Source organism: Pongo pygmaeus, chromosome 15 (genome assembly GCF_028885625.2).
Source record: "Pongo pygmaeus isolate AG05252 chromosome 15, NHGRI_mPonPyg2-v2.0_pri, whole genome shotgun sequence".
Classification (NCBI taxonomy): domain Eukaryota; kingdom Metazoa; phylum Chordata; class Mammalia; order Primates; family Hominidae; genus Pongo; species Pongo pygmaeus.
This window is the reverse complement of record NC_072388.2, coordinates 34,396,266-34,415,973: the sequence shown is the minus strand read 5'-3', so window position 1 is coordinate 34,415,973 and position 19,708 is coordinate 34,396,266. Positions and strand designations below refer to the sequence as shown.

At 38.5% G+C, this 19,708-nt stretch overlaps 1 long non-coding RNA gene across 1 annotated transcript in view; it reads right to left on the bottom strand.

Annotated features, from left to right (window-relative positions):
- Positions 1-19,302, bottom strand: part of LOC134738106 (uncharacterized) — a 90,393-nt gene extending 71,091 nt beyond the window's left edge. Inside the window, exon 1 of the long non-coding RNA XR_010123650.1 lies at positions 19,044-19,302. This is a non-coding gene — a long non-coding RNA (uncharacterized LOC134738106). The remainder of the gene's footprint in view (positions 1-19,043) is intronic.
- Between the last annotated feature and the right edge of the window lie 406 nt (positions 19,303-19,708).

Genomic DNA, 19,708 nt, shown 5'->3' with positions numbered 1-19,708 from the left:
ACTTCACACTTTCTTAAGGAGAGATTCCATGTGCTCAGTTTAAGACTCCTTGATCTGAAAAGGTCCAGGGGTAAGAAAGTTAGCAAGTTTTGAATCTCCGGTTTGATGTTGTTTCGTTTGCTTATTATTTGTTATTTGAATTGGCTGTACTTAAAGCTAAAGAAAGTTAGGGAGAAATGAGACTGAGACAACCAATGCAATGAGTTATTCATGCAGTTCTTGGCCCTGATAATGGAAACATAACAGTATCTAAGAATTTTGGGTGCTAAGTAATTAGCAACTTGGTCTCACATCTCTGAGATTAGACTTGTCACTGTCCAGATAGGAAAATTTGATGTGAGACCACAGACAAGGCTTCCTAAAGGAAATTAGAGTTGGAGATGTTAAAATCCATGATTCCCAGTAGTGTCACGACATGGCTTATAGCAGTGACTTTCACCCTTTCCTAACAAAAAGCGTGACTCTAATCAAGAAGTAATCCCATACCTTTTACCCACTCATGTGCTAAGGGCAAGTTTGCCTTTCACAGAAGAGAGCTTTAAGAGTTTTAAATAAACACAATAAAACATTCCCAGTAGCGAGTTAAATGTGATATTACAAGCCTTCCTCCAACTGTGTACTTAAATAAGGGTGGGGCTAGGAGATAAACATAGGGAAATAGCTGGATCACATGGAAAGACCTATGTGGGAGGCGCTTTGTTTGATGGACCCAGTGAGCACAGAGTCCCCTCCCATTCGGGGTATCTAGAGCACACCCTCGATTCTTAGTGCTTCTGATGAAGTTTCTGCTTCAATGGGACAACGGCTTTCTATCAAAGAGTGTCATAACATCTTATAAAAGACTGTCATAACACAGAACCCTTCTAATTGGTGTGGAGAGCTCTGCAAGAGCACAGTAGTTGTAAGCCATAGCATCACCTCTCTTTAGGGAAAGGGAACAAAATTTAATACACAGGGCGACAGAGAGATAATTAATTGCCTTCTTGGCAACCTACCACTCTACTGCCAATGGGATCACTGTGACAAGTTATGAAATTCAAGTCAAAATATTTAACTCAGCCACTTACTCAAGTGGTAGACCCAATTTTAGGCACCCCACAGTTAGGGTGCTCATAAAGAAAAGTCTTCTCTTCATTATTCAGCAGTAGCACGTGTAACTGTTGGCATCTATGGGTGTTCTGTTGCCTCTATGAAGGATATATCTGTCTGTAAAGTATACTCACATATTTCTATCAGTGTAAGGAAGGAATGAGGAATACAGACAATTATAATAATAAGCTGAATAGTTCCAGGAAAATGCAAGAACTAGATCAAAAATGAGAAAAGATTAGTACTGAAAGTCTTCGAAAATAACCTGATACAAAGTGGTCCAATCAAAAGGGTGTAAGAGGATGAATTAGCCAATTTTCCCAAAAGAAATGCTGATTACACCAACTGGATCCACAGCTCCTGGAAGATGACAGGCCACCCTAACAAAGTCTAAGGATGTGAATTATACAACCAAGGCAGGAAATTCTGTGACCTAAGATTCAGGGGTCAGAGCAGAGGACAGAGGAGGCCCTAGGGAATGAGTTGGAAGTAGGAAAGGGGAGGAAGGAAGGAAGAAAGTCGTGTCTCTGTATTGACTAAGCCAGGGTCTTCACCTCCTCACTGGGTCAAGGCTGACAGAGCCAGGTTACAGGATTCTTTTTTTAAGAGGTAATAGCTCCCTAATGAGAATATACAGAAAGTATTTCCTGCTATGTTTTTAGATTCGCAAACAACAAAATACACTTATTTTGAGTGCACAGTTTGATAAGTGTAGATAAATGTATACATCCATGTAGTTGTCACCACAGTCAAGATATATAACATTCCCATCATTCCAAAAAGTTTCCTCAAGTCCTCTACAGTCCCACCCCCAACCCCTAGGCAACCACTCATCTGCCTTCTGTTACTGTCAATCATTGCCTCTTATTGATTTCCATATAAGTGGAGTTCTGCTTTATATACTCTTTTTGTATCTATCTTCTTTTATTAAGAAAAATTTTTATATTCATTTGTACTGTTTATAGCAGTAGTTCACTCCTCTGTATCGCTTCATAGTATTTCACTGCATGAATACACTGTAATTTATTTATCCCTTTACCTGCTGAAGGACACTTCAATTGTTTCCAGATTTTGCTTCCAGATTTTGGCTATTATGAATAGTTACTATGAATATTTGTATACATATCTTTGTATGGACATATGTTTTTATTTCACTTGCCTAGCAGTGGATTGCTGAATCATATGGCAAAAAAAGTAAATATTTTAACTTCATAAGAAATTGCCAAGACATTTCCAAAGTGGCTGAATCATTTTACATTCCCACCAGTGATGTGTGAGAGTTCCCTCACTTCATATCCTCGTCAGCACTCAATATTGTCTGCCTTTAATTTTAGCCGTTATAGTGTATGTATGGTAGTACCTCATCATTGGTTTCATTTGCATTTTCCTGACTAATAATGTTGAGCATCTTTTTATATGCTTATTGGCCATGCATATATCTCCTTTTTTTTTTAAGAGTCTGTTAAAATCTCTTATGTTTTAAATTGAGTTGGTTCTTGCTATGTTGACTTCAACGTTTTTCTAAGAATGACAGCACTTCTCATCAATTTGATTTAGAGCTAGTAATTTGAGGCTCTCTAATGGCACTGCCAGGCTAAAAAATTGCTAGCCAAAGTTCAAGTGAAAGGGTCAAAAATGGATGGAATGCATAAATCAGATCATATCACTCTCCTGCTGAAAAATCTGCCAATGGCTTTCCGTGGCAATTAAAATAAAATCTGAACTCTTTATCTTGGTCCCTAAAGCCCCATGTGATTTGACCTCTGCATCCCTCTCCAACTTCATCTCTTGCCATCTCCCCTTACTCACCATGCTCCTGACACCTGCCTTTCTTTTTGTCCCTTAAACACATGTATTTGTTCCTGATGTTATCCCCCCTGTCTGGAACTCTACTCATGGAGAGCTTGATGTGCTGCCTCCTTCTAATCATTCAGTCTCAACTTTAACATCAGGGCTTCCCCACCTAATCCTGATAAATAGCACCCCCAAGTTCCTCTGTATCTTAGCATTTGTCACTACCTGAAATTATTTTATATTTTTATATGTGTTTATTGTCTGTTTCTTCCCAATATAATTCAGGCTTTATGAATACAGAAACTTTGTCTGGGTCATTGATTCATCCCTGGAACCTATAAGTGATGCCAAGAATATAGTATCAGCTCACTGACTATTTTTTAGGATAGTTGGTTCTCTTCCTTCTCAGCTGTTTCTCCCAACAAAAGTTCCCAGCCTCTAGCATCAGAGCAGCCTTTGCTGGAGTCATAGAAGCCATCACTAGAGAATGCACCAAATGTATTCAATTTGAAGGCATCATCACCTCCCTCGGCCAATCACAGGTAAGAGCAATTTGACTTGTAAGATGAGATGAGTAAGAGAAAGGGGGTTAGCTTTCGGCCAGAGGAGGGAAAAAGGACATTTCAGATATTATTTTATAGACAATAAGTCGTTTTTTTGGATGGCCTCGAGTTTCTGGGGCATTCTCTCTTCTCATTGTGGCAAAAGCTTTCAGTGTTCACAATGTTTTGATCGTTTCCTCTGAACCTCTTCAGCAGCAGAAAGCTTCAGCTTGCTTTCCAGGCCAGGTTCCCATCTGTCACTTCTAAACTTCATTTTTATTTCTTCTAATTCACGATCTGATTGCTTTGATCCTTTGTAAGATACTTTAAACTCCATTTATTTCAATTCAAATTGGAAATGTAGAGCAAACATGGTGTTTTGGTTTTGGTTTCAGTTTTTCCTCCTGTCCCTCTGAGATTCCCATCTTTTGCTCCTGGTCACTTAAAACTATGATAGATTAAATAGATTGATTGATTGAGACAGACAGAAAGATATCCACATATTATTTGTGTTGTTGTTTGAGAGCACCTTTCAAGGCCCTCATGGCTGGTGACCACACAGAACCACTTTCCTATTTTCTAAGTGTTATTTTTCCAATGCCAAATCTGGAAAGCACACATTCTCTGCCCATATCCCAACTAATGAACAAAGTTTCCTCTGCTTCCAATTGTTATAATCTCTATAAAGCCACAGGCCTTCTGTTTATGTGTTTAGTAACAAATCAAAAAGAAAAATTAAATAAAAACCATTCCCAAGTTTTGAGTCAACTTTATGTACGTAACACTTCCTAAATTACATGAAAGCCTTTTCCTTTAAGACCCCCCTCTGTAGCATTCATTTGTGAATATTTATTATTTATATTTTTTAGATGGAGTCTCGCTCTGTCACCCAGGCTGGAGTGCAATGGCGCTATCTCAGCTCACTGCAACCTCTGCCTCCTGGGTTCAAGCAATTCTCCTGCCTCAGCCTCCAAGTAGCTGGAATTACAGGCGTGTACCACCACGCCAGCTAATTTTTGTATTTTTAGTAGAGACGGGGTTTCACTATGTTGGCCAGGCTGGTCTCGAACTCCTGACCTCAAGTGTTCAGCCTGCCTCGGCCTCCCAAAGTGCTGGGATTACAGGCGTGAGCCACTGCACTTGGCCTAATCATCAATTTTATAAGTAGTTAGTGAAAACCTAGCATATGCTAGATGCTGGGTATAGGTAGGAGGGGGAGGCTAACACATTCAAGAAACAGTATACAGTTGCCACTGCTAAAGGCTTTTGCTCTTAATGATGTACTAAATAATTACACATTGTATGTTGTATTAGGGTTTTCCACAAAAACAGAACCAATAGGATGTGTATATATAGACAGATTTGAGGAATTGGCTTGCATGATAGTGGAGGCTGGCAAATCCAAATTGTGCATGGTCGGCCAGCAGGCTGGAGACTGCACATGTTTATTAGCCATTTAGATATCCTCTTTCACGAAGTGCCTGCTCAAGTCTTTTGCCCATTTTTCTATTGGGTTACTTTTTCATCAGTTTGGATGAGTTTCTTCATATATTTTGGATTTGAGTTTTCTGGAGGGTATGTATTAATATTTTGCAAATATCTTCTCCCACTCTCTGGCTTGCTTTTTCAGCCTCTTTGTGCTGCCTTTTGCTGAACAAAAGTTCTTAATTTTAACTTAGTCATATTTATCTATCTTTTCCTCTAGAGTTAGCGCTTTTTAAGTCCTGTTTTTTGAATCCTTGCACTCTCAGGTTCATGAAGATATTCTTCTTTGTTTTCTTCTAGAAATTTTACTTTTTACTTCCTGCATTCATTTAATTTTCACATTTATATCTATAATCAACCTGGAATTGACATTTCCATATGATATGAGGTACTTATTATAATGTAAAACATAGATGCAGAAAACAGCACAAGGCAAATATAGAGCTTAATGAATTATTATGAGTCAAACACCACCTACATCAAGAAATGGAACTTAACAACACATGCACTCATATGTTTATTGCAGCACTATTCACAATAGCAAAGACATGGACTCAACCTAGCTGCCCATCAACAGTGGAATGGATAAAGAACATGTGGTACATATACATCATGGAATACTATGCAACCATGAAAGGAATGAAATCATGTCCTTTGTAGCAACATGGATACAGCTGGAGGCCATTATCCCAAGCAAATTAACAGAGGAACAGAAGACCAAATACCACATGTTCTCACTTACAGAAAGATGGCAACAATACACACTGGGAACTACTGGGTGGGAAGGGAAGAAAGGGGACAAGTGTTGAAAAACTGTTGGGCAGTGTGCTCACTACCTGGGTGACAGGATCAACTGTACCCCAAACCTCAGCATAATGCAATGTACCCAGTTAACAAACCTGCACATGTATCCCCTGAATCTAAAATAAAGATTGAAATTATTCGAAGGAAGGAAGGGAGGGAGGGAGGGAGGGAGGGAGGGAAGGGAGGGAAGGGAGGGAGGGAGGGAGGGAGGGAAGGGAGGGAGGGAGGGAGGGAGGGAAGGGAGGGAGGGAAGGGAGGGAAGGGACGGAGGGAGGCAGGGAGGGAGGGAAGGAAGGGAGGGAGGGAGGGAGGGAGGGAGGGAAGGGAGGGAGGGAGGGAGGGAGGGGGAGGGAGGGAGGGAGGGAGGGAGGGAAGGGAGGGAGGGAAGGAAGGGAGGGAGGGAGGGAGGGAAGGAAGGGAGGGAGGGAGGGAGGGAAGGAAGGAGGGAGGGAGGGAAGGAGGGAGGGAGGGAATTTTTAGAAGAGAGATTGTTATGTTGCAATTAAAATTATGTTTATGAAGAGTGGGGGAAAAAAAAAGAAATAGGACTTTGCCTGCCAGTACTGGAGCTCCTCCATGTGCTTCTTCCCAATTTCAATCCTCTCCCAGAACCCAACTGTTGAATGCTGTCAGAATTCTCCCATATTGTGCCAAAATGGCCAGGAGTTTATATCTCACCTCATTCCGTCATTGCATGTGGGCTGCCCTGGGAACGTATGATCCCAGGTAAGGCAGCTCTCTGCAGCTGAGACAGCTCCTGAAGTAGCTAACAAGTCCTTGCATCTAGGCAGCAAGTCTTCACTGGGTGGCCATCTGCATCCCTCACACACCATGTCACCTAGTTTTGTTATAAATACTGTCTACTGCAACTTTATTTGAAATCACACTGAATCTACATAGATAAATTTGGAATAATTTATATCTTTACAATATTTAGTTTTCCAGGCCAGGTGCAGTGGCTCATGCCTATAATCCTAGCACTTTGCGAGGCCAAGGTGTGTGGATCACTTGAGATCTGGAATTCGAGACCAGCCTGACTAACATGGTGAAACCCCATCTCTACTAAAAATACAAAATTTTGCTGGGCGTTGTAGTGGGCGCCTCTGTAATCCTAGCTACTTGGGAGGCTGAGGCTCGAGAATCATTTGAACCTGGGGGGCAGAGGTTGCCAGTGAGCCGAGACTGAGCCACTGCACTCCAGCCTAGGTGACAGAGCAAGACTCTCTGACTCACCCAAAAAAAAAAAAAAAAAAAAAAAAAAAATTAGTTTTCCAATACGTAAAAATGACATGTCTCTTCACTTATTTAGTTTTATAGTTTTTATAATGTTTTATAGAGAAGTCTTACACATCTTTTGCTAGATTTTTCTCCTAGTTATTTAATGTTTTTGATGATATTGTGATATTTTTCAAATTTTATTTTCGAATTGTTTACTGCTGTTTTATATTGACATCATACACAAGATCCTTTCTAGATTCACTCATTAATTCTTAGCTTTTCTGTGGATTTGTTTGGATTTTCTACACACATAATCATGCCACTTGCAAATAACGAAAGATTTATGTTTATTTATTTTTAATTTTTATAACTTTTATTTCTTTTATTTGCCTTTTTCTCTGTCTAGAATTCCCAGAAAGTGTTGAATAGTAGTGATGAAAAGCAGGCTGTCTCATTCCTGATGTCAAAGAGAAAGCTTTCAGTATTTCACCAATATGTATGAAGCTGCTATAGGGTTTGGTTTTGTTTTTTTGAGATGGAGTCTTGCTCTATCACCCAGGCTGGAGTGCAGTGGCGCAGTCTCAGCTGACTGCAACCCCCACCTCCCAAGTTCAAGTGATTCTCCTGCCTCAGCCTCCTGAGTAGCTGGGACCATAGGCATGCGCCACCACGCCCAGCTAATTTTTTGTTTTCTGAAGACATATATTTTCAGATTAAAGAAGTTACCTCTATTCCTAAGTTTTCTTAATAATCATTGAATCTTGTCAAATGTTTGTTCTGTATCTTCTAAGATAATCATATTTTTTCTTTATTCTTTCATGTTATAAGTTACCTTAATATTAAAGCAACTTTGGTGTAAAAGTAACTTGATTGAGATATATATATTGTTTTATAAATCAATAGATTTAATTTGCAAATGTTTTATTTAGAATTTTTGCATCTTAGTTCACAGAAAGACTGAGTGTACTTTCTTACAATGTCTTTGTTACGTTTGGGTATGAAGGTTATGTTGGCCTTATAAAACACATTAAGCAGAATTACTCTTTTTCTACTCCCTGGGATAATTTAAGAATGATGCTTTTTTAAATGAAGGTTTGAGCATCTAGGCTTAGAGATTTCCATTTGGGAAGATATTCAACTTATTTTAATGGCTATAAGACTACTCAGATTTTCCATATCTTGTTGTATTATTTTTGCTAAGCTGTTATTTTCTAGCACTTTGTCCATTTTATCTACCTCTTCAAAATTATTCACATAAAGTTCTTTGTAATATCCTCCTATTTTCTTACTAATTTTGTAGAATCTGCAGTGATGTCCCCTTTTTCATTTCTGATATTAGTAAATTTGTGCCTTCACTCTTTTTCTTTCCCCAATCAGTCTTGCTAGAAGCTTATCAATTTGTTAATCTTTTCAAATAACCAAATTTGGCATTTTTTATTCTATTGTATGTTTGTTTTTTACTCCTTTAATTTCTGTTTTCACCTTCATTTTTTCCTTTTTTTTTTTTACATTCTCTGGGCCCAATTTTCTGTAGCATTTCTAATTTCTTTAAAATGGACACTTTGATCATGACTTTTTCAGTGAAATAATATAAGCATTTTAAGGCTAAAAATTTTCCTTTCTGCATGGTTTTAGTTATATTGTACAATAAGTTGTGCTATACCATATTTTCATTATCATTCAACTGAAAATATTTTCTAGTTTTCATTGTACTGTCTTCTTTGACCTTTGTACAATTAAGTAGTGTATTTCCAAACATTTGGGCATTTTATTGTTATCGCTCTGTTGTTATTTAGCTTAACTGCACTGAGGCCTAAGAACATATCTGTACAATTTTTGTCTTGTAAAATGAGTCAAGAAATGCTATATAGCTCTGCATATGTGCAATACTGATGATGTTCCATGCTCTGCAGTTGCTGGTTACAGTATTCTATCTGTGGATAACATTGATTTTGTTAGTTTCATTAATCATATTAATAAATATTTTATATACTTACAGTCTTGTGGGGTTCATCTTTTAGTTCTGTCAATTACTGATGGACTTGTTTTGGAGTTTCTCATTATAATTTTGGAGTTTCTCACTATGATTCCATTTCTCATTTAGTTCTAAAAAATTTGCTTTCTATATGTGAAACCTAGGTTATTAGATGCACACAATTTTATAATTGCATTATTTTGGGGTTCTTTGACCCTTTATCATTTTAAAATGTCTTTTTTTCATTTATAGTAATGTTTGTTTTTGGTTGATATCAGAATAACTCCTTTTGCTTAGGTTTTCTATGGTATTTCTTTTAACTTTTTTTTTTTTTTTTTTTTGAGATGGAGTCTCGCTCTGTTGCCCAGGCTGGAGTGCAATGGCGTGATCTCAGCTCACTGCAACCTCCACCTCCCGGGTTCAAGCAATTCTCCTGCCTCAGCCTCCCAAGTAGCTGGGACTACAGGCGTGTGCCACTATGCCTGGCTAATTTTTGTATTTTTAGTAGAGACGGGGTTTCACCATGTTGGCCAGGATGGTCTTGATCTCTTGACCTCATAATCTGCCTGCCTCAGCCTCCCAAAGTGCTGGGATTACAGGCATGAGCCACCACACCCAGCCTTCTTTTAACTTTCAATCCTCCTTTGTATTTACATTCAAGATGTATCTCTTCTAAGTATAATATAATTGGGCAGAGTTCATTTTTAATATGGTTTGGTAACTTTTCTTTTTAAATTGGAGAATTTAGTCTATTAATATTGAATGTACTTGCAGATAAATTTGGGTTTATATTTACCAACTTGTTTGTTTTCCTGTTTTACTTACCATTTCTTCAACTTGTTTTATGTTACTTTTTCTCTTCTTCTTGTCTTTAATGAATTACATATATTGTTGTTCCATTTTCCCCTCTATTAACTTGTTAATTATATATTATTTTACTATTCTTTTAGTTGTTACCTTCCTTGACAGCATGCATTCTTGATTTTTTTTAGAGTACAAACTAATTCTTTTATTACTCCCAATGTTATGTCCTTAGCATACTTTAACTCCATTTAACCCACCACCACCTTTTTAATTATTATTTTCATTGTACATACATTTTAAACCTTATGAGCCCTTTTTTTGTTTATATAGCAAACATTCATTTATATTTGTTCCATTTGCATCTTCAATCACTCTTCATTTATTCGTATGCTTCTGTGTTTCTGTCTGGAATCATTTTGCTTTTACCTAAAGACCTCCCTCTGGTACTTTATTTTTAGTAAAGCCTGTTTGTGAACAATTCTCCCAGGTTTTTGTCTGGAAATATCTTCATTCCACCTTCTCTTTGAAGGCTACTTTTGCTGAGTAAAGAATTCTAGGTTGGCAGTTACTTTCTTCCAGTTCTCCTGGAGATTCTGAAGGCTACCTAAAACTAGCTAATTTTAGGCAGAAGGGAATTTATTAAAACGTGTTTTGTTGTCTGCAACTAGGAACTTTGATGACTATAGGGTTGAAAATCACTAGTCAGGTGTCCCATTCAATAATAATTGATGAGTTAATAATAATAATTATGAATTGTAATTACACTTTTATCACATACAAATGTCTTATACTTACTAAACTCTGCTTCTGGGTTTCGTATTACATTTTACTTATTATTCTTGCTATGGAAACAAGCTGTTATTTATTTTTAATTTATAATACATTAAATATCTAACAATATACTCTCACTTCACTGCTTTTCTTTTTCAAAATTTTACTTATATATTCCCATCCATTTTTTCTTTCGGGTAATCTTAAGAATTATTCTACAAAGTTACTATATAAATGTTATTAGGATTTTGATACAAAAGAAACATATTTATAAATTAATTTACACTCAATTTACAATATGTCTTTACTCCAGGAACATGTTGGCTTCTGAATTATAGAAGTTGCATGTCTCTGAGAAGACGTGTGTGTGTGTGTGTGTGTGTGTGTGTGTATAGCCTGTACATTGCATCTTATTTTTGTTTATAAGTACAGAAGCTTTTGTAGATATAAATGAAGTAGTTTTCACAATGTTTGCTAACTGGTTGGCATACAGGAAAGTCACCATGCAGAACTCTCTAGTTGTAATCATTTTTCCGTAATCCTTTTGGCTTTTCAAGACACACAATTCTATAATCAGAAAATAAGGACAATTTTACCTTTAATTTCCCAAGATTCGTGCTTCTTTTTAAACTAAACTAGTTACAACTTAAAGGAAAATGTTAAATAAATATTGTGAAATATGGTATAATCCTACAATGTAATATTATTCAGCCATAAAAATAATGAAGTACTGATAAATACTACAATCATGGATGAACCTTGCAAACATTAAGTGAAGGAAGCCAGTCACAAAAAAACAAATATTGTATGACTGCATTTATACGTAAGTCCAGAATAAAGAAATCTATGGAGACAGAAAATAGATTAATGGTTGCTTAAGAGTGAGGTAGAGGGAGGAAAGTGGCGGGGAAGGGATATGGGATGGAAGGTACAAAGCTTCTTTTTGAGGTGATGTAACTGTCTAAAATTGATTGTGGTTGCACATTATCCATGAATGTATGGTGTGTGAACTAGATATCAATACAGCTCAAAAAAATGAGTTGTCTACAGAATGAGAGAAAATTTTTGCAAACTATGCATCTGACAAAAGCCTACTATCCAGCATCTATAAGGACCTTAAACAAATTTACAAGAAAAAAACAACCCTATTAAAAAGTGGGCAAAGAACATGAGCAGACACTTTTCAAAAGAAGATACACATGTAGCCAACAAGCATATGAAAAAAAGCTCAACATCACTGATCATTAGAGAAATGCAAGTCAAAACCACAATGAGACAGTATTTCACAACAGTCCAAATGGCTATTATTAAAAAGTCAAAAAAGAACAGGTGCTGGCGAGGTTGCAGAGAAAAGTGAACACTTATACACTGTTGGTGGGAGTGTAAATTAGTTCAACCATTGTGGAGATAGTGTAGCTACTCCTTAAAGGCCTAAAAACAGAACTACCATTTGACCCAGCAATCCCATTACTGGGTATATACCCAAAGGAATATAAATCATTGTATCATAAAGACACATGCACTTGTATGTTCGTTGCAGCACTATTCACAATAGCAAAGACATAGAATCAACCTAAGTGCCCATCAATGGTAGACTGGATAAAGAAAATGTGGTACATTTACTGGATAAAGAAAATGTGGCTGCAAGAATACTATGCAGCCATAAAAAAGAATGAGATCATGTCCTTTACAAGAACATGGATGGAGCTGGAGGGCATTATCCTTAGCAAAATAATGCAGGAACAGAAAACCAAATACTGCATGTTCTCACTTATAAGAGCTAAATAATGAGAACACAGGGACATATAGATGGGGCCTCCTGGAGGGTAGGAGGAGGGAGAGGATCAGGAAAAATAACTAACGGGTACTAGGCTTAATACCTGAGTGATGAAATAATCTGTACAACAAACCCCCATGACATGAGTTTACCTATGTAACAAACCCGCACATGTACCGCTGAACTTAAAAAAATAAAAAAAAAAACAGTTGTGATAACCTGAATCTTTCGCTTGTTCCTGACTTTTAAAAAGCTAGAATTTCAGTTATGTATGGTTTTGGTTATAGGTTTTATATAGCCAATCATTTTGCTCTAAGGCCTCATTCATAACATTTTGTGCTTTGATATTTAAGGAGACAGGAACACCAAAAACTAAATCTTCCAGCTACTCTTCTGGCTGGCTTCCGGTATGTTCTGCCAATGGAAGGCACTGGGAGAAGACTGGAAGACTGGAGGATGGAAGAAGCCATCCTCTTCCTATTTCTGGTTTCTGATGGTATATCTGATAGCGGCAGCAGCCGCAAGGACAGTCTAAACTTGATGCAGCGGCAACAGTAATACCAAAAGCAGCGATAGCCAACAGCAGCAGCAACAGTGGGATGGCAGCTGAGGTTCCTGAATTCTGTCCAGCAGCTGACTCTTAAAGCAGGAGCCTCTGCAGCATGATGCCCCTGACTGCTGGAAACCTGTCCCTAGAATACTAGTTGTTTACAGCAGTTACTTTTTTCAGTAAACTTGTCTTCCTCCAGTCCTAGTTGGGATCCCCCAAAAAGCAGAGCCTGATATAGGGACATTAGTACAGTAATCTACTTGAAAGGTAATCCCAGGAAACTGAAGTGAGGGAGTGGAGAGATGAGACAGAGACAGAGGAAAAGACAATAAAGAGTACATTGATGAGCTGATTACTACTGAGGGCAACTGGGGCTCCATTCCCCTTGAGGACCCTCAGAGGAATTGTGTACCATGCACACCGGAATGCCTCCTCATTGAGTTTTAACCCCAGTGGCTGATAGTTCTCTTTTGGGACACTAACTCGCCCGCACTCCTGGGCTGCTCCTGCACGCAGGCTGACCAAGCTCCCAGGGATTGGGGAAGTCTGAGGCAGAAGAAATGACAGACTGGCTGTGGTTAAGTCAGAACCCACTCTTGCCCCATGGGATGTGGGCAGGGCACTAAGGCATCTTTGTATGGAAGTTTTATATGTTGTTTTCTTTGAGCATCAGAGTGATTATAAAATGCATTGTGAAGCTTTGAAATATTTAAAATAGTATCTCCTTCATTGAAGTTTTAAGGAATTAGCTTGTAAAACTATGAATCCAGTGCTTTTCTGGAGGTAGATCTTTGATGACTTTTTATATTTCAAGATGTGCCTCCTTTTACTGCATTTAAATCAATTACGGAAACAGGATGTGATTAGCTGGAACCAGAATAATTGACCACATAACCAGAGGCTGTAAAAACTGCAATTATTTTTGCATCAACCTAATAAAAAGAAATCACAAAGCAAAATTTTCACCTGGGGTCAGCTGCAGGCAGACATAGACCATAGACATAGATTTGGCTTTTAAATGTGCTCATCTCTATCAAGCAAAAGAATACGGAAAGAGTACCCAGAGATCCTGCCCACCAAAAAGGCCATAAAGAATACCAAATTTCTCAATTTATAATATTCACTAAGGATAACTGAATTAGTCACGCTTGGTATTTCTGATATAGCACATCAGGGCATATAGCATATTCCCTATATGAATAAATAGAGAAATATACCTGAGGAAAGAGACAGCAAAGGTAGAGGGATCCCTGGGGCACAAACAGAAGATACTTAGAGAAAGTTCATTTTTTTTCTTATTTTAAAAAACAACTTATTTAAGATTTTGCATGAGATGTTTTGACTTTCCCTTCAGCGCAAAACCATTTTTCCCTCAAATGATTTACCTAATAGACATGAAGAACTGCTATCAAGCCTTTGCTCGTGCAGTTATAACAGTGAGAAAATTATTTTACATCAGCTTCTGACAACTAGTCCCCCTCTCAGGGGCACATAATGAGAGAACTGTCAGGCAGATGAGTGTCCAGCACGGAAATATTTAATTAATGAGCTCTTGTCTTGCCTCTAGGTAATTCTTCACAGTCCTAAGGATGGAGAGCGAGCACCCTCTGATCAATCCAGGGAATTAAAAAAACATACACATTCACTGCTGAAAGAATTTCAGTTTTCATTTTTTTAAAAAATCCAAGTTACCTATAAAATTTCACGGACTTATTTTTTTAACATGCTTAAATTTTTAAAGGAGGAGACTGCCATATGATCTAGACTTAGCATTTCCTATTTCAGATCTTAGGTCTTTAAGAAAAAAATATAAGAGAAAGCTACTATGAATTCATTCCTTTTATTCATAGTTTTAATAACTGTAATTTGGTCATTTAAACAGCACTTCCATAGATTAGAAAACAGTAATACAATACGTGCGAGGTATTTATTCACTGCATTCATAGGGTCTGATGTGTGTTCTAGAGCCACAGATCCCTGTAATCTATTTCCACGGTCCCCAATTTTGGAACTACCCCATACTTCAGACTTGAACAATGCCAGGCTGCTCTGGAATCCTGCTTTGTTGTATCAAGGCCTTTTGACTCTTTCTTGGAGAATCTTAGCCTCTGAGCTTGCACGTTCCCTTTAAGAATAACGTATAGCATCTTATTCCTAGAAAGAGCTTCTTCCCTCTGATAGACTCTACTAATGCTGTTCTACAACAAAAGACTGGGGCTTCAGGGTGGGTGGGGGAAGCAGAAACTGAGAAGGTGAGGTGGGGGTGCAGAGTGGAATTCAGGGAGGTGTCAGACTAAAAGCCAGATCTCTGGGCTTCTAATGCAGTGCTCCCGCCTTTAAACTAAGTAAGCAAAGAAAGCATTAAAAGAGTGACTGGACCTAAGCGTCTCCAGGATTTTTCCATCACTATTATTCCCCTTGTCCACCAATCCACAACCACAAAAATTTATTCTACTCCTGGTGAGATTAATAGAATTTTTTTTTATTTGTGCAAATTTGTGGGGTACATCAGACATTTTGTTACACATAATGTGTAGTGAGTGACTCAGGGTATTTAGGGTGTCCATCACCTGAGTACTATACATGTTTGTTAAGTATAATCATCCTACTCTGCTATCAGACATTGAATTTATTCCTTCTATCTTACTGTATGTTTGTGCCTTTTAGCCCACTTCTCTTCATAACAGCATATTTTAAAGATAGAATACACCATAGTTGTAACTCCTGGAAACTGACTCTGGCTTCTTCTGGTATATTTTTAGCATGTTTAAATAAAACCAAATTGTAATATCACTCTCGACTTCATCTAATATTCTAGAATTCCTAAAGATTAAAGGTATCCATTTTTGTAATATTAATCAGTTATCTACTTAATACATTTAGAATAATATAAGATAGTTCTATTTAAGTAAAGGCTAGGGATATTAAAATTAATTTTATAGGAGAACATTCTGAAGATTATTCTAAAAAAATGAAGATGATCACCTGACATCACAATGAATTAACCCTGTGTAAAAATATTGGGGGGAAAATGGAAGTTTATAATTTACTTTAAAAAAAGGTAAGAGAACATTGTATCTTTTAAAGTATTAATGAAAGCCTCCTTAGCAAAATTATATGCCTAAAGAATGCAGGCATATAACTCAACATAAAAATACTGTAGATCCTGTACCTACTACAAATGGCATCCAGGTGACCAAGGCTGGCGTTCCCAGAATGTCACTGTGGCTGGTGTCTGTTTTGACTGGTCAGCATCCATGCCATGCTAATTATTAAATATTTTAATATTATTCTTGCATGTCTCCCTAAAATAACCTCAGTATCTGTTCTGTTCCCAATGGTCTTTAGCAAGAGTTGCAAAGCACCCTCCTGTTACAGTATTCTCCTTTATATCAAATCTAAATTACTTCTGTATTAGGCAGAACCCTTGTAATTGCAAGGAACAGAAACTATACAAATTAGCTTAAGCATAAAGGGACTTTATTGGCTTGTGTTCCTGGATAGAGCTGGCCTCCAGAACTCGAAGTACATCATCCAGTCATCCTTGTTCTCTCTCCCCCTTCTCCTTTCCTCTTTCTGCAGCTCTCAGTGAATTGGCTTCCTTGCCTCCTCCTGAAGCCAGGCTTCTCCTAGGTATATGAGTTGGGAGCAGGAGAACCAAATTCCAGATAAGAATCATATCTAGTCAAATCTGGATCACATGACAACCACTCCTATGCAGAAGGTAGAAGGAATGTGATGTGGAAGGTACCGTCTTTGGCAACCCCACACCCAAGCAGGATGAGGAAGGGAAGGAGTCCTGCCACTCCCAGCAGGCCGCACACCAGCAGCATCAGTAGCTGGTTAGAAATGCAGAATCTGGAGCTGCATCCCAGACCCACCAAATCAGAATCCAGAGTTCAACAAGATCCCCAGCTGACTCCATGCACCTTATAAATGGAGAAGGTTTTTCTCCTAGGAAACATGCCGTGAAGGATGACATCATCACAGAAACGGGAAGGAGAAAAACAACAGATGTTCACTCACACACAACTGTGATGTCACGCAACTTCCTTTTGCTTAGTCTTCAGTAAAAATGATGAACTAATTATTGTTCTAAGTATCACAAACATCACTACTCATTTTTAAAAACAGGCCAGGTGCAGTGGCTCACCCCTGTAATCCCAGCACTTTGGGAGGCTGAGGCAGGCAGAAAACTTGAGGCCAGGAGTTTGAGACCAGCCTGGCCAACATGATGAAAACCTGTCTCTACTAAAGATACAAAAATTAGCCGGGCATGGTGACACATGCCTATAGTCCCAGCTACTCAGAAGCTGAGACATGAGAATCACTTGAACCTGGGAGGCAGATGTTGCAGTGAGCTGAGATCATGCCACTGCACTCCAGCCTGGGAGACAGAGCGAGACTCTGTCTCAAAAACAAACAAAACATCTGTAGGTCTCCCTACAGTTTCTTGTTCTTTATAATTCCTATTCTCCTTTATCAAGGCTAGCAGCTAACTTAGCTAATTTTTGTCTCACTTTTTATTTTAGAAATTATTTGCTATATAATGGCCAGGCACAGTGGCTCACACCTGTAATCCCAGCACTTTGGGAGGCCAAGGCAGGTAGATCACTTGAGGCCAGGAGTTCGAGACCAGCCTGGCCAACATAGCAAAACTCCGTCTCTACTAAAAATACAAAAATTAGCCAGGCATGGTGGCATGCACCTGTGGTCCCAGCTATTCAGGAGGCTGAGGCATGGGAATCGCTTGAACTCGGGAGGTGGAGGCTGAAGTGAGTCGAGATCGTGCCACTGCACTCTAGCCTGGGTGATGGAGTAAGACTCTGTCTCAAAAAATAAAAAAAAAAAAGAGAGAGAGAGAGAGAGAAAGAAAGAAATTATTTGCTATATAAGGATTGTTGTTAGGAGGAAATCAACACTGTAACTGTTTGTTTCTGTCTTTGACTCTGGTTAAATTACTCTACATCCCACCAGCATACCTGCTTCCTATTAATAGGGGTAGCACAGCCTAGTAGTTATGAGTTTGGATCAGAAGCTAGGGGCTGGTTTAAATTTTGATCTGCCACTTACTAGCTATGTTTCTTACCTCTCTGAACCTTGATTTCCTCATCTGTAAAAGGGGCTCATCATAGTTGTGAGGAGAATTAAGTGAACTAATATTTGTGCCTGGTCTGCAGTAACCACTATGTATGTTTTTGAAATAAATAAATGTTGTTGGAGTGAAACCCCCTAACACATCTCTAATGCTGCCTTGTGACTAATGGATTAAGTGAGCACTTTGAAAATATGTATTACTTGAGTGATTAAATTGCCAAGCTTCCTCATTTCATTTACATCTTATTTCCATTTCTAGTGAATCATTCCTTCTAAGCACAAGGTTGTGAAAGGAAGTCTTCTACACTAATAATAGCATTACAAACTACTATAACCAAGGCTTGCTTACATGATATCACCAAAGGTCCCACAAATTTCTCAATTTAAATATTAAAAATCAGTCAATGATCTGTTAGCTGGAAAATATCTGGGATGAAAGAGTGATTACCACTAAAAAATAGATTGAAGTCATTGCTGCTTTTAGAGCCTAGAAAAATACAAAGATCTGTTATTCTAGGTAAGTTACTTCCTCTCTCTGCCTCCTTTATGGGCTGCTGGAAAGATTAAATGATTAATGTGTGAGAAATGCTTAGAACATTGCCTGGCTCAAAGTGAGTAATCAATAAATGCCAGTTCTTATTATCACAGGTATTCCGAATATAGGTTGTGGCGATCAGGAGTTATGATGACCATGGCAGGTGGCAATGCCCCAAAGTGCAGAAGATGTCAATTCCTCTTCCATATCCCCACTCAACACACACATTCCCCTCCACAACCAAGAGAAGTGGGCATTAAAGAAAGGAAGGGCAAGAGGAACGACAATTCTAAAAGATCACCAAGGTGTTTAGTCTGAATTATTTGGACTAGTTCTGCTGTGATCTTAGCCAATTGACCCTCTGCCCTAATTTCCCCACCTGAAAAAAAAAAAAAGGCCAATTTATTAAGGGTTTCTGATGCGTGGGTGAAAGAGGCTGTTAACACTCGAAAGTATTATAGATTAACAATCTTTCTAACCATTTTAAATATTAGCAAATGTTCCAGCTCACAAAGTGCCATGGTTTTAGTGGCCTGGAAAACGCTGCAATTTGTTCAAACATCAGTGGGTGTTATTTCTGGATGTTAATCAGCACCATTTACCTTGAGAACCTGGAAAATGTGTGGACTGTGCAAGTGCGCCATCTGCTGGTCCTGGAGACTCTGCGGCGCAGGGCAGAGATGCTTGTCCAATGCGGCCGGCACAGGAGCTCCTTGGAGAGCAGCAAACCAACCAAAGCTCTTCCCACCACCTCAGGTCCTGGTGCTGAATTATCACAGTGAACATGTTGCTTTCCCAAAGGGAGGTGATTTGTTTGAGAGGGTATGTGTGTGGTCTTTAAATAGTTTTGTTCTTTGTGCTTACATTATCATCTAGGAAGAAAAGATAATTTATTGCGTCTCAGAAATGAAAGGACTCTGAGATAGCATCTGTTTCAAATGCCTCATTTTACACAAAAGAAAAAATGTGGTCCAAGAGTCAGACAACTTTCCCAAGTTACTCAGCCAGTAGTGGCAGGACAGGATCCCCAAGGCTCCTGCCTGGACACTTACTCTCGCTACCTTGGAGAAGGTGAAGGAAGGTAGAGGAATCTGCCAAAACAAAGAAAACTTCCCAGCCAGTGTCCTGGGTCACTGTATACATCTTACTGACATGGGCACTTTAGCCATAGTTTGCAAAGAGCTTTAACTTCTCTTCTTATATCCATATAAAAACTTTTACCTCTGGTTGTAGCCAAAAGCCAAAGCCCTTTTATGCCCTATTGCAC